Raw genomic sequence first — 14,142 nt, forward strand, 5'->3', positions numbered from 1 at the left:
TGTATATTAATAATATTCTTGTATTTATGGAAATCCTATAAGAACTAATGAAAACTACTATAAACAGAAGATGTGATCATGTAAGGGAATATAAAATTAACACAGAAATCAGCAGCCTTCTTACACACAATAGTTAGAAATATAACAGAAAATAAAACCTCATTTACAATAGCAACAATTGCAAATATCTAGGAATGAATTTAAAGAGATATGCAGAACATAATAAAAAAACTTCCCCAAATGAAATCAAAATCCAAAGCCTATAAAGAAAAAAATAATAAACTTCACTACCTAAAAAAATTTGTGTATAGTCCAAAAAAACCCATAAACAAAGCTAAGAGATACACATTAAACAGCTAATTGCACTAATATATAAAGAACTTCTAGAAAATAAGAAAAAAGTCAAGAATCCAATATACCTGGGAAGTTCACAAAACTGCCAAGGGTCTTAAATGCACAAAGGGTTCAACCTCATTCATAAGAGAAATGTAAGTTAAAATTACACAGATTCACTTCTCGCCGACTAGACTGGCAAAAATCCAAACAGCTCATCGATTCTGCGGGGAAGACTGTGAGGAAACAGGCACTTTCATATATCGCTGGTGGGAGTGCAACTGGCACTGTCCCTACGGAGGGCAACTTGGCAATACTTAGAAAAACTACAAATGCACGTTCCCTTTGACCTAGCAATTCTGCTTCTTGAAGTTTATCCTACATATAATTGCACACATACAACACGCCACATGTGCACGATTATTCACTGCTGCACTGTTTGTAATAGCAAAAGATCAGAAACAGCTCAAGTCTCCATCAACGCGATAAAGAAATTATAATATTTCCAAGTAATGGAATATTACGTAGTTACATGAAGAAATGACAAATTCTCTGTTCACTGAGACATTTCCAAGTTATAGTGTTAAGTACAAAAAAGCAAGCTCTTGAACAGTTGTTAATAATAGCATGTTACATTTTGTGTAAAGGGGGGAACAAATACAAATATATCCATATTTGCACATGGACACTCTGGAAGACACACAACTAGTGAAGTGGGTGTGGGCAGGCACCTGAGGAACAGGGAACCGGACGGAGAGAATCTTTTCACTGTGTAATACCTTTTTCCAGTTTTGAACTATAACATCTGTTACCTATTTTAAAAAACCATGAAATCAAAAACAGTAAGGCAAGAGTAACGATAGCAGCTATCATTTACTGAGTGCTATCCTCAAGGTGGGCATGAATTATCTCATCTAATCCTCACAATGCACTGAAATGGGTCATGTTGACCCCTGTGGCCCAGAGAAGTGTCCCATCCGTAAACCAGCGTAAACCGGTGATACCACCTGTCTGCCAGGTGGTTGTGAAGATTTTAAATGAGAAAATATGTACAAAATACTTAACACAATGCCTAATACACAGTGAATGCTTAATCAATGCTTTAGCACCGCAAGGCATTAAATATTTTCAAAGATGTTTCAATAAATTGAACCACATAAATTACAATAAAATCAAATGAGAAATTTAACAAAGATATTTTAATCAAAATTTTTATGAATGTAGATTAAACAGCCCCTTCTAATTAATTGAAGGTTGTTTTAAATATGCTGTATCTTCACTACATAAATCACACGGTCATTAAAATAATCCCATAATACACATGGGTCTTTGAGGCCAATATTTAATTGCCTGAATATGCCTGATGAGAAAGGATATCAATTGAAAAGTTAGAAGTGTAACCACTGTTAATTTTAATAAAATTAGGGGCACTATACATGTGATGGTGACTTAAGACAACGCCCTAACTGGAAGGTCTGACGGGTTTGACTCCATTACTCACGGACAGCAGGACGGCTCACACTGCGGCACTGCGCCATCACTGCACATGTTGGGAAGCTACAAGCAAGACTCTCCTCCGGGCAAGTTTCAAAGGAAACGTCAACTCTCCCCTTTCTAGAGACAAGCTATATAACCTAGCATGCCCTTCAGTATTTAACTCTGATCAATAAAAATTAAGCAAAAACACAAAACAGCAGCTGACTTTTCATACGCTTTCCAAAAGTCATGTTCAACATAAATGAAGGAAGACTGAATGCAGGGCAGAGGCTCACGAAACACTGAGTGTGGCTTTAAGTGCACGTCTGCATTCTGTGTAAAAGATAAGCTACACTTGGATCCTCCAGTTACACAGTGAAACATTCACAAGTACCCAGGAATAAAACCGTGATCACATCTGAAGTATAGAATGAACCAAAATGTAAACAAATCTTTATCAGTAAAGCATTAAAACATTTAAATTTATTATTAACAAAGGCTTTGCACAACATTTAGTCACTATAACTGTACGGGGAACTATTCCTTCTATTCCCAAGCTTCCTGGATTTAGCCACAAAATACATCTTTCTGTCCTTTTAGAAATACCCGGAAAGTAGTCCCTTCTTCTCTTTATCCCAGGAAAGAAGTTACCTGGCATGGTGTCACCTGTCCAAAACCTCTCAGAGGTGTCTGCTCAGCAACTACTACTGTGGTCAAACTTCTGGGGTCAGGGACCTGGCCCCGTCGCTGGCCACGGTCTGAGACAGCCGTTCCGAGAAGGCTGCCTCTGCTGCAGCTCTAACCCTCCTTGGGTGAGTCCTCCCACTGTCCAGACCCGCACCAGCCAATACACTAGCCACGAGCCACATGTGGGTATTTAAATGTATAGTAACTTCAATTTTAAAACCAGTTCCACAGTTACACCAGTCACTTTTCAATTACTCAACAGCCATAAGTGGTTAGTGCCTACCATACTGAACAGCACAGATAAAGTCATTTCCATTATCATACAAAGTTCTACTGGACGGTGCTGATCTAAACTCAGGGGAGGAAGTATTAAGGTATTAGAGCTGCAAACACTACCCAGAATTGTCAACAATGAAATGAACACTTTGATTCCACTTTTCTCACTTCTACATCTAACACTTAAAGTTTAAACGGCAGGTCAGGTCAGAGGGTACTTAATGTTCACCTCCAAATCCCCAACAGTAACTAACATGAATAGAACATTTATGATGTGCCAGCCAGTAAAACTTTTTAATTACCTATTTAATCCTTACTATAATCTTATAAAGGTGTTACATTCCTTTTTGACGAAAAAGTAAGGCTTAGAGCAATAAAGTGACTTGCTAATGGTCACGGAGCCAGTAAGTGGTAAAGTCAGGATGCATATAGAAAGATAAACCACCAAACTGTACGTATAACTCCCACACGCAACAGAAGTGGGGCTCACCCCACGGAAGCCTTCTATGAAGCTTCCATCACCACAGCATCACAGAAAACTAAGAGGAACAGAAACCAATGTGGTGTTTCATGACCATCTTTAACCAGTGATCCCTGACGACTATGAAAATCTCACACTCCCCCAAAGGTGATGTGTAGCTCACCTCAGCCAGTAAAATTTATTTTATCTTCTGCATATTCCCAACAGTCAAATTTTCATGAAGCTTTACTTTTTTGTATTATATAAAAATTATTCATGTCCTTCCATAATGTGAGAATATCAAATGTTTTTCAAAAACACATTCATTTCCCCTTCAACACAGACATCCTGAAACATGAGCACGGATGACTCCGCCCGTTCGTCCCAATTCTAGCAATGAAAACAGTGAGGCCAGAGGAGGGTGGATGGGAACGCCGTGCCTGCGATGAGGGACGGGCTGCTAGAACCAGGAGCCCTGATACATGCGGTCAGCCCCCACACTGGGTTTCACCTGACTCTTGATCTCAACATTCCTTATGGTCCCCCACTCCCCAGTCAAAAAAGAGTCAACATTTTATCCTGGCTGATGCTAGACCCTGGGGGATTTGTGGGAATGAAGCTATGGCAGCACTTCGGTAAGAATTCCCTATGCGATTTTCATAGACCACTGAAGCCAGAGGGACCTCAGAACAATCCACCTGCTAATGTTAGAAGTGAGGAGCCAGAAGCTCAGCTAGTGATACAAAACTTAGGCATCCCACCCTTCTCCGTTTTATAGTTTCTATGGCAAAGAGGGCCTGTTCACTCATTTAAGTTTACTAAGTGACTACTGGGTGCCAGGATCTGTGCTATTTGCTGGGGTCATAAAGACAAACCAGATGTTGTCCCTGTCCACACAGAGCTCACATTTCATGGCAGCAAAGGGCATAAAATGACAGGGCATGTGTAAGTACATCTTGGGGGAGTCAACTTGAGGGAATCAGCAGAGGCCATATATGGGCTGAATCTGAAAAGATAAATCGGAATTCACTGAGAAAGGAAGACATTCCAGGCAGAGAAAACAGAACGTGCAAAGAACAGGAACCACAGCATCTGAGAGGACATGGGACGTAGGTGATGCAGTGGTGGAAACAGTATCTTTTCCCCTGTTTTACTGAGATATAACTGACATACTCTATTAGTTTAAGGTGTATGGAGTAATAATTTGAGATATATATGTATTGCAAAATGATTACCATACTAAGAAAAGGAATATTTTAAATTATATATAATTTAATATATGTATATTATATGTATAATATATAATATATACATATAATTCATACATGCATTATATATGCATATGCATATATACATGCATAATATGTATCATGTACATAATATACATGCATACATACATATATAATACATGTATATATACATATATATAATACACACACACATATGCATTACCAAGAAACATCACATACATTTGAAGGGTGAAACTCTAACCATTATCTTTCCAGTAAGTCACTTAAGACAAGAATGTGTCTCTTCAATAAATGGTGCTGGGAAAATTGGATATCCACATGTGAAAATTAAAGCAGTACCCTTAACTTATACCACATGCAAAAATTAACTCAAAATGGATTAAAGACTGAATTGTAAGACCTGAAACTATAAAACCCCCTGAAGAAAAAATTGGGGGAAGCTTCATGACATTGGACTTGGCAGTGATTTCTTAAATATGACACCAAAAACACAGGCGAAAGAAAGGAAAAATAAACCAATGCCATTATATCAAGCTTAAAAACCAAACAATCCAATTAAAAAATAGGCAAAGGACATTTCTTCAAAGACATACAAATGGCCACCAGGCATAGGAAAAGAAACTCAGTATCACTAATAATTAGGGAAATGCAAATCAAAACAACAATGAGGTATATAACCTCACCTCTGTTATAAGGATCCGTTAAATAAATAAGTAAGCGAGTAAGTAAGCAAATAAGTGAGTAAATAAATAAGTAAATAAAACAGAAGATAAGTGTGGGTGAGGATGTGGAGAAATCGGAACCTTTGAGTGCTATTGGTAGAATGTAAAACGGTAGAGCTGCGGTGGAAAACCAGAGAGATGTTCCTCAAACACTAAAGGTACATTCACACGATCCAGCAACCCTATTTCTGGGCACCCAGCTCAAAGAACCGAAGATAGGATCCTGACGTTCGCATACCCATGCTCATTACAGCATCACTCACAATAGCCAGGAGGTTGAAATGACCCGACTGTTCACCAGCAGATGAATGGACAAAGACAATATGATACACCTACAAAATGAAATATTACTCTGCCTTTAAAAAAGAAGAAAATCCTGTCATATGCTACATCGTGGATGAATCTTGAGGACATTGTGCTAAGTGAAATACACCACAAAAAGAAAAATGATTCGTTCCATTTTTATGAGGTCTCTCTTAGAAATGAAAGGTAGAGTGGGGGTTGCCAAGGACTGAGGGGGAGGGAGGAAGAAGGCGTGCCGTCCAATTGGCACGGAGGGTTAGTTCTGGAAGATGAAAAGGTGCCAGACAGCTGCTGCACAACGACGTGCACGCTGTTGGCCCTAATGTCCCGTGCACTTAAAAATGCAGGGGCAGCTCACTCATCTATACTAGCAGAGGCAGGCAGGGCCACAGCTTATAGTACAACAAACATGGCTTCTGCAACACACTGAACTCATAAACGTAGTCAAAAGACATGAATATCAAACTCAGTCTGCAGGCTCGAGCTCAGGAACTGACTCCGTGGGGCTGCAGGACGGAGGAGTGCTGAGACAGGAGGCAGGAGGAAGGAGGCAGCAACCCTGGAGTCCAGGGAGGCCTCAGATCAGAACCCAGGAGCCACGACACTTAAACGCTGGTAAACTCTGAGACAGTCAAGGGGTCAGAACTCTGACTCTACAATAACTGACTAGCTCCCTACAGTGCCGCTGTCTGTGCCAGGTGCTTTGTAATCTACTATCTCTGGACTTCCAAAAACTAGGTGGGTTAATTATTTCACGGATAAGGCTGCTAAGGCTCACAAAGAGGAAATCCTTTTTTCACCCGAGGCACTGCAGCAGTCCTGGGATTTCAATGCATGTCTAGGGAGTTGGGGCTCTCTGTCTTAACGCACTGTCTCCCACAAATAGCCGCCCCTGAACACGGAAAGATGAATAACCCTCGCTTGGCTGTGCCCAGCCTGCAGAGCCATGCAGAGCCCTCTTCTACCCGAGAACCTTCCTACTATTCTCAGGCGATGCTCGCACTGTCCTGAGCCGTCCTTCTCCGGACAGGCTCTGTAAATCCCAACTCCTGTGTCCTAGTTCCCTGGCCCCACGGCCTTCTGGTAGCCTTTGTCTGAAGGAAGGCTGTTTACAGTTGCCAATGTCTTTCTTACAGGAACTCATAGTAGACTTCCGACTTCTGCTAACTGGAGGCATAATGACTTACTTAGACCTAATGACATCCATTCCTTGCTCCAAATATGACTGTCAGAAGCAGGTCAAAGCCTTATCTCCTGCCCCTTCCATACTAACCTGCCACATTACAGACACACTCAACCAACTTTCATTCCCCCAATTCACCAGAATCTCTTTCACCCTCAGAATTTTACACCAGCATCTCCCCTGCCTGGAAGTCTCTTTCCAACACCTTCCCACCTTCCAATCCGTGGCTCAGGGCTCACGTAAAGGGTCCTCCCCAACACCTTCCCACCCTGAATCCAGGCCAGGTGCCCTTCTCTAGGGAACTCAGCCGACTGAACTTTCCTTCTCCTAGCATCTGTTACCCTGGGTTGTGCTTGTCTCCATCTCCTACAACAGTACCCATTCCATGAGATTAGGGACTATGTCTCTCTCATTAATCATTGTATCTCATTAATTATTGTATTTAGCCAAGTTCTTGGCATATACAGACACTCAAGAAATGAATGAATGAATGAATGGTTTCTTTCAACCATCTTGCTCTGCTGAATCACACTGAGCTTACAACCAACCGTGACCCCAAACCTTTTCCTTTACGTACTTATTGGTTAAACCTTATCTTCCCCTTCCCTTTCTTTACACAGTCCTCATACATAAATGATTGATTTTATGACCTAAGTGCAAGTATCATTTTGTCCTGTCAGGACCACTTTGGTCCCTGACTTTGTCACTGTACATGCCTGCCTTCCACAAATGTGATCAGCTATCATCGATGTTCTCATTCGAGTCCCTGATAGCAGTGAAGACACAGAGCCCTGCAACTTGCCACAACAGACAGCCCTCCAGTCTGACGTGAGCCCATTAATCACCACTGCTTAGTCATTCAGCCAGGTACCGGTCTCCCGACCACAACATCACCAGCCAACACTTCTCTAGTTTGCCTACAATAATATCGTGTAAGCCTTGGCTAGGTGGCTCCATTGGTTGGAGTGTCGTCCTATACACCAAAGCTTACACCAAAAGCTTGCAGGTTCGATTCCCACCCAGGGCACTTACCTAGGTCACAGGTTCAATCCCTCAGCCTACCTGGTTCTTAGAAAACACCTGCTGATTCTTGGTGATCACTACACTTCACTCTTCAGGCTTACAAATCTTTCAACTGCTGCTGAGTGACTCTGTAGATCAAGACTGCTCTCTCCCAAAGCTGAAGAGTGGGAGACTGTGAATGCCTGGGTTACTAAAAGAGGCTTCATGAAAGAAGGTTAAGTTTTAAGGTTTTAATGCAGAGGACAAGCAGAACCTGGTAGGGGACAGAGGGAGAGTAGTCAGGCTGAAGTGTGAATGACAGTCAGCAAGCCAGAAGGCTTGGCCCAAATCTCAGCAGACATAAATAAGCAGGGGATAAGAAAAAGCAAGTTGTTCCTGCTGGGCCGTGTTCTTGAACAGAAAGGTCAACCACAGCTGGGCTTCTGCCAGAATTTTCATTTTGAATATCATAACACACACATTCTAGATTGAGCAGAGCCAGAAAGTAACCCCTATATAAAAGAGAGTTGTCAGAATAGACAGTCTAGTTTCTCCAACGCAACTTTTGATGACAAATCCACCACCAGAATTATGTGTAATGAGAAATCTTGTTGCAAAGGCCCATTGTGCAACATTTTCCCATTTCTCTTCCAGAAAAACACAGAGGTAATTATGCATTCATAGCCAATGTAGCAAATCAGTTAAATTAAACCTGTATTTCATCTAACTCATGTAGGATATGAATAACATAACTAACTTTTCTAATTTCATACTCTAGTACTCCCAAGTAAATAAAAGGGGGAAAAAGTAAAGTTTTCCCCTACAAATAGAACCTGTCAGTTCCTAGGATGTGCACTTTTCAGCTCATGCATCCTAAATGCATGTGGCGATATTATATGCACTTTCTATTTAGCAATTTAATTATATCTTTGCATTCAAAGAGTGGCAATGGTTTGCAGTAATAATCAGGTGAAAGCATTCTAACATTAATATGCTGGAATCCGATGTGTTAATTTGATGCAACTTTGCCTTGACAATATGTGATTAATTTGTTCTCAGGCTAGCCCTGCTCCCAGCTCTGACAGTTTAAAATGCTGGGTTTCTTTATCCATATTGCTATTTGACACGCCTTAGCCCACTGCTTTGCTAAGACCACTGTTAATTTGTAATGAACTTGCTTTTCAGGGGGGCTCCTTCATTTTTAATTCTGTCAGTGTCACCTCCTTGAGGAAAATTACAAGTTTCCGTAGGTGTGATTACTGCCAAGTGCTGCTGATAAAAGGGTTGAGAAAACAGGGCTTTACAAAGAAGTCTGTATTTAATCTGCTGAAACAGATTTATTGCCTCCAGACAGAGAAATATAATACAAAGTTCTCTTATTTAAAAGTCAATCCCAAGTTCTCCCCCACTACCACCTCCTCCTAAACAAAAACACAGTTGCATTTCCAGGACTCCATAATGAGTCACTCAGGGAAAAGAGGTGACGGTGTAATAAATTTAGCAATAATGGCAATTGTTGTCATCAAATTAGACTTGTAGGGGAGCCTTATAAAACACATGAATACACTTTTCAATAGGTGAAGAGGGAAAAATCCCACTGAAACAATTATGTTTTCACTTCCTTTCTAACTAGATTCAAGAGCCCATTTCCTTTGGGCAAACTGAGTACTGGTGAAGTCAGGCATGGTTTAAGTTTCTCCTTGGAATATGATCCTAGTAATGCTTGATGAAGGGTTACAGGGCAGACAGAAAGTCAAACTCTCAAAGCACGATGCTCAATATAACAACTCGCTATGAGAGTAACAGCCAACAGCCTCTATAACACTTTCACAGGCATTCTACTCTCCATTTGACCTTCAAAATAACCACATTCAGTGGGTATTATTGTCCCCATTTTTTTCCACATGAGGAAACAAACTCAAAGTGTTCATCAGAAGGATTTACAAGCATGAGAAGGATGGAACTTTGGGGCAGGAAAACACATCTTTTGACTGTTGGTCATCTGCTTTTCTCCATCACAAGCTATGGGAGAGAAAAGTCACCCCCCTCCCCTATTTAGTCCCCAGACAGAGCTAACCGATCTAATGCTGGATTCATTCTCTTTGGCACTAATCCTTATCTGTTCCCACCTAACCAAGGCACACTGTTCTCCTGCGATTCCAGCCCTCCCACCATGACACCTGCTGTTTCCACAGGGCCAGGTAGAAACTGAGTCCTGCTAATTCTACCATGAGATTTATCAGATGTTCTTAAACATTTAGATAGATGCTTAGAACAGCCCCACTTACCTCCAACATTATTAGTTGCAGGGCCTCTTCTCGGAAGGTTAGAGAAGTTTCCCAACACATCACAAATTAAATGAAAACTCCTAGCTACGAACTACCAGTGGGTTCCCCTATTACTCTAGTCTGTGTTTTTATGTGTTCCCCAGCTACTGCTCACTGAAAAAAAAAATCAAGACCACTGTCTCCCACGGCGTACGTTCAGGCTGCACTGACTCCTACCTCTGCATCTTCAGCAAGATCACCACTCTGCCCTTTGATACAACACGCCCTGCCTTCGACTTCTCCACCAGAATGTTCATGAAGCAGGCTCTAAGGCAGAGGCATGTCAACTGTGGAATATCTTTACTAAGGAACGTAAGCTAGTCACACAAAAGAAGTATTTACTTGCATTATACAATGCGAAATGAAAAACTCAGTGATTACAAAGGTAGGTGGAAAAGCAGAATGCAAAATTACACAGACTAAAACTAAATTATGCTAAATGATGTAAAGATGATTTAGCATCAACTGCTCAAAAAGAGGTAACATGAAATTTTTATTTTCAAGTTGTCTTTAATTTAGCATTTCCTTAATGCTTCTCTCTTGCGGTTTGAAAGAATACTAGCCTGCAAGTTCTTTCAGAACAGGGACAGCAGTTTATTCACACTGCAGCCCTAGCAAATAGGGGCTTGGTAAGTTTTCACTAAATATACGAAATAAAAATTACTAGGGCACACGTCTGTGCCTGCTTAAATACGGCCCACCCAGAGTAGCACAGTTCAGTCTGACACAGGCAGGACTTCCAAGCTCCACAGCCGGTGTGGTGGGAACAGCCGCTGCTCCGAGGTGCTGCCCCCTAGAGGACAGATGGCTCCAGGGCCGAGGCTACATTTCCTGTTCCCAATCTTCCTCCTGCATTGATACGTGTTGGAAGGACTGGGGAACTGCTTCTGACCAACAAAAAAAAAAAGGGAGCTGGCTCTACAATGAACATGATCCAAGCCAGGAAAAGGCAGAAAAAGCTGCTCCAGTGACAGGTGCCATGCCCAGGACAAACAAAAGTTATATTGAGAGATGTACATGTGAGAACAAAATAAACTAATAGAAGAAAAAAACTAAACTAAACCAAATAACACTAAGGGGGAAAAAGTACACAGGGAAAACGATAATACATATGTATCAGAGATACAATAAAGGAGAATTACATAAAGTGGATAATTCAAAACTCCCCCACACCTAACAACTCTTCAACTGTAATAACTGCCAGGTAACTACATATCCCCTGACCTATGAGTGGTACGTTGGTCTAACCCTGCCAGAATGCCAGAATGTCATCATCCCCATGGAGAAAATTCTAAACTACATACTGCACCGAAGTCTAACACCTAATTCACCACACCCAATCCCTTGCTCGAGTCTGAGAAGACACACACACACACACACACACACACGACTGCCAGTGCCACAAATTAGTATCTAATTAAGTATAACATAGATGATACAAAAGTGCAAAAGGAATGAGCAGACAAAAAGCATTTCAAGTATCAAAGTGCTAACCAGACTGAGTTTTGTCCTGTGTTCCAAAAAATATGAAGCAATGGGCTAAACACAGTCCAGGCTGAAGAAATGACCAGAGCAAATATGTGAAAAAGTTGTTTGTGGTCAGGGAACAAAACTGTCAGGAAATTGGGAGGCGAGGTGATAGAAGATCTAGAATCAGACTGACTCAGGTTCAAGTACAACACAAGCGCTCTTAATTACTGGCATTCATTCATTCATTCATTCACTCACTCAACAAATAATTACTTTGCATCTTCATGCCAGTTCCTTTGTGGGCTTTTCAAATTCCTCCCTGCCTTTTGGTCTCCTCATCTAGACAACAAGAATAAAAATATCATTTGGGGCTCTCGTACAGTTTAAGTGAAAAAACAATGCACTGATTAAAGTATTATAGCATAGCTACAGCTGGACAGCAGATGACAGGCAAACAAAAGCTGAACTGACCTGACCAGTCAAAATTACAATGGAAAGTATGTAAGTGGCAGGGGGAAGGTACCACTGCTGAAGGGCTGTCAGGTGGAAGAATTTAGTTTTGTTACCTCGAGGACAGTGGAGGTATTTAACCTGGCCACCACTGCACAGGACACACCAAGGGAGAGGAGACAAGTGGCAGGGAGACCAGCCTCAGAGCTGCTGCCGTGACAAAACTGGGATGTGAGAAGCTTCTGGAACAAGGGAGAAACTGGTGAATCTGCGATGTGTCACGGCTGACGGGCACCGAGAAGGAATCACTGGCTGACCTTAGGAACGATGCCGTGAGAGTGGTGAAAAAGAAGAAAAGTATTCCTGTCAAGTCAGACTTTAAATGGCTTAAAAATCTCGTGTTGGAAAGCATCTTTCTTTGAAAATAATCTGGATGTTACCAATTTTACAGAAAGCCCCTTTGTTCTGCACACAAAATGCACTTAAATATTTTTCTGCTTTTTCTACAAGCAACATTCTTCCTTCTCGTCAGGTCTGAATACTTGCTGGTCCGTACAAATTACCTCAATCTTTCCAAGATTAAACTGCAATCTGCTTACTCTCACTCAAGTCCCTCAATCACGCGGGCCTGAGAAAACCGAGCTGGCACCCTCTAACACAGCAGCACATAAAACATCGTGTCATCGGCAGAACAGCGGCACTCTGTCCCTGAGCACCTCATTGTCTCCTAAATGGCTTCAGCAACAAATATTCCACTGGCAAAAAGACTTTATGAAAACCTCAGGGCAAAAGGAATGATCACCACCTTTGCAGCCAATCCCTTAGGGAAAACACGGAGCCACTTCAAAACTGGCTGAGAATTAACCTCACAATAACAAGTGGCAGACCTCTGGGAGCCCTTCACACACCATGCAAGTGTAACGTGGAGATGAAGAAGGCCGCCTGGAGCTGCCGTGCCCGGGCCCAGCGCTGACTCCCCGTTTCCTAGCCGTGCAACCTGAGGCAAGGTAACCTCTCCGTGTCTCAGCCTCCTCACCTCTCAAACTGGCTATTCCTGAACGTCCTCAAGGGCTCTTCTCAGAATTAATCTTTGCATGCCAAGCACTTAGAATTGTGCCTAGCACACAGTAAATTCTCAATAATACATGCTTGTTGCTATTATTATCATTGGACTCATTTTAATTACTTAAAATATAACCCACCAGGATGTAGATTTCTCCCTCCCTCCCTCTTTCTTTCCTTCCCAATACTTACTGAGCCCAATGAGAGAGAGAAAGACAGACAGAAAGAGACAACTTTGTACTCTACGGCAGCACAAACGTGTTGGGAAGCACTGTATTTTGCCGTGTATAATGTGCGCCCACATTTTGGTGCTCCTTACACACAGGATTATTATACCCATGGCATATAATCATTATACACGTGTATAATGCACATCCTTATTTTCCCCTCAAAACTTTGGGCAAAAAACTGCACATTATACACAGCAAAATATGGTGTAGGGGAGGAAGCCACTGTCAGGCAAATCAAAGAAATGCTACGAAGGAGGTGACATCTGAGTTGGCTCCTGAAGAGGACAAGCAGAAATTTTCCAGGAGAGAGAAGTTTACATAACGGCAGATCCGGCATCCAGTTTCCAACATGTAGGACCGGAAGCAGCACGTCTAGGTTTCTGGGAGGGGGGTGCCCAGCACCCGAAGGGGTGCGGAGAGGGTAGAGAGGCCACTACTCCTTTCCGGGGAACACCCACTTTCTCAGGGGCAGGCACTGAAAACTGAATCGGAAACCTTCCAGCCAGAACCCCCTTCAAGATTAGGGTCAACGAAGCCTCCACTAACTCCTCCACCAAGACTTTAGTCTAGAACCAACTCCATTCCTTGGATTTCCAAATGCTCCTGTCCTTGGGCTGCGGTCTGTTGATCTCATGATGCTCTGAGCTGGCTCCTTGAGGCCACAGCTATCACCTTTTATCAGTGCCCCCAGGGACCTTTTATTCTACCAGAAGCAAGGTAAACATTCAACAAATGTCTGATGAATCATTTGCCTTGCCTACAATATTCTCATAAAGAACCTAGATACTTAAGGGTCACTAAATGTCTCACGCTGATCATAAAATTATCTAATTCCAATGGTGGGTCTGACCTTGGTCATCATCTTCATTTTACTGACTGGTTAACTGAGCCCAAAAAAGTGAGATGAAGCA

The 14,142-nt window shown here is 42.0% G+C and overlaps 1 protein-coding gene across 8 annotated transcripts in view; it reads right to left on the reverse strand.

The window, feature by feature from the left end:
* MAPKAP1 (MAPK associated protein 1) overlaps positions 1-14,142 on the reverse strand; it is a 211,292-nt gene that overhangs the window by 141,836 nt on the left and 55,314 nt on the right. The window contains exon 1 of one of the 8 annotated variants that reach the window (XM_037036879.1): positions 7,753-7,776. The exons of the other annotated variants lie outside the window; for them this stretch is intronic. The gene's annotated coding sequence lies outside the window, so the exon portion shown is untranslated. Of the gene's footprint in view, positions 1-7,752; positions 7,777-14,142 lie in introns of those variants that run through there. 8 annotated transcript variants of the gene reach the window in all.

The sequence above is a fragment of the Sturnira hondurensis genome, unplaced genomic scaffold (genome assembly GCF_014824575.4).
Source record: "Sturnira hondurensis isolate 20B ecotype Veracruz unplaced genomic scaffold, ASM1482457v3 Scaffold0022908, whole genome shotgun sequence".
Lineage (NCBI taxonomy): Eukaryota > Metazoa > Chordata > Mammalia > Chiroptera > Phyllostomidae > Sturnira > Sturnira hondurensis.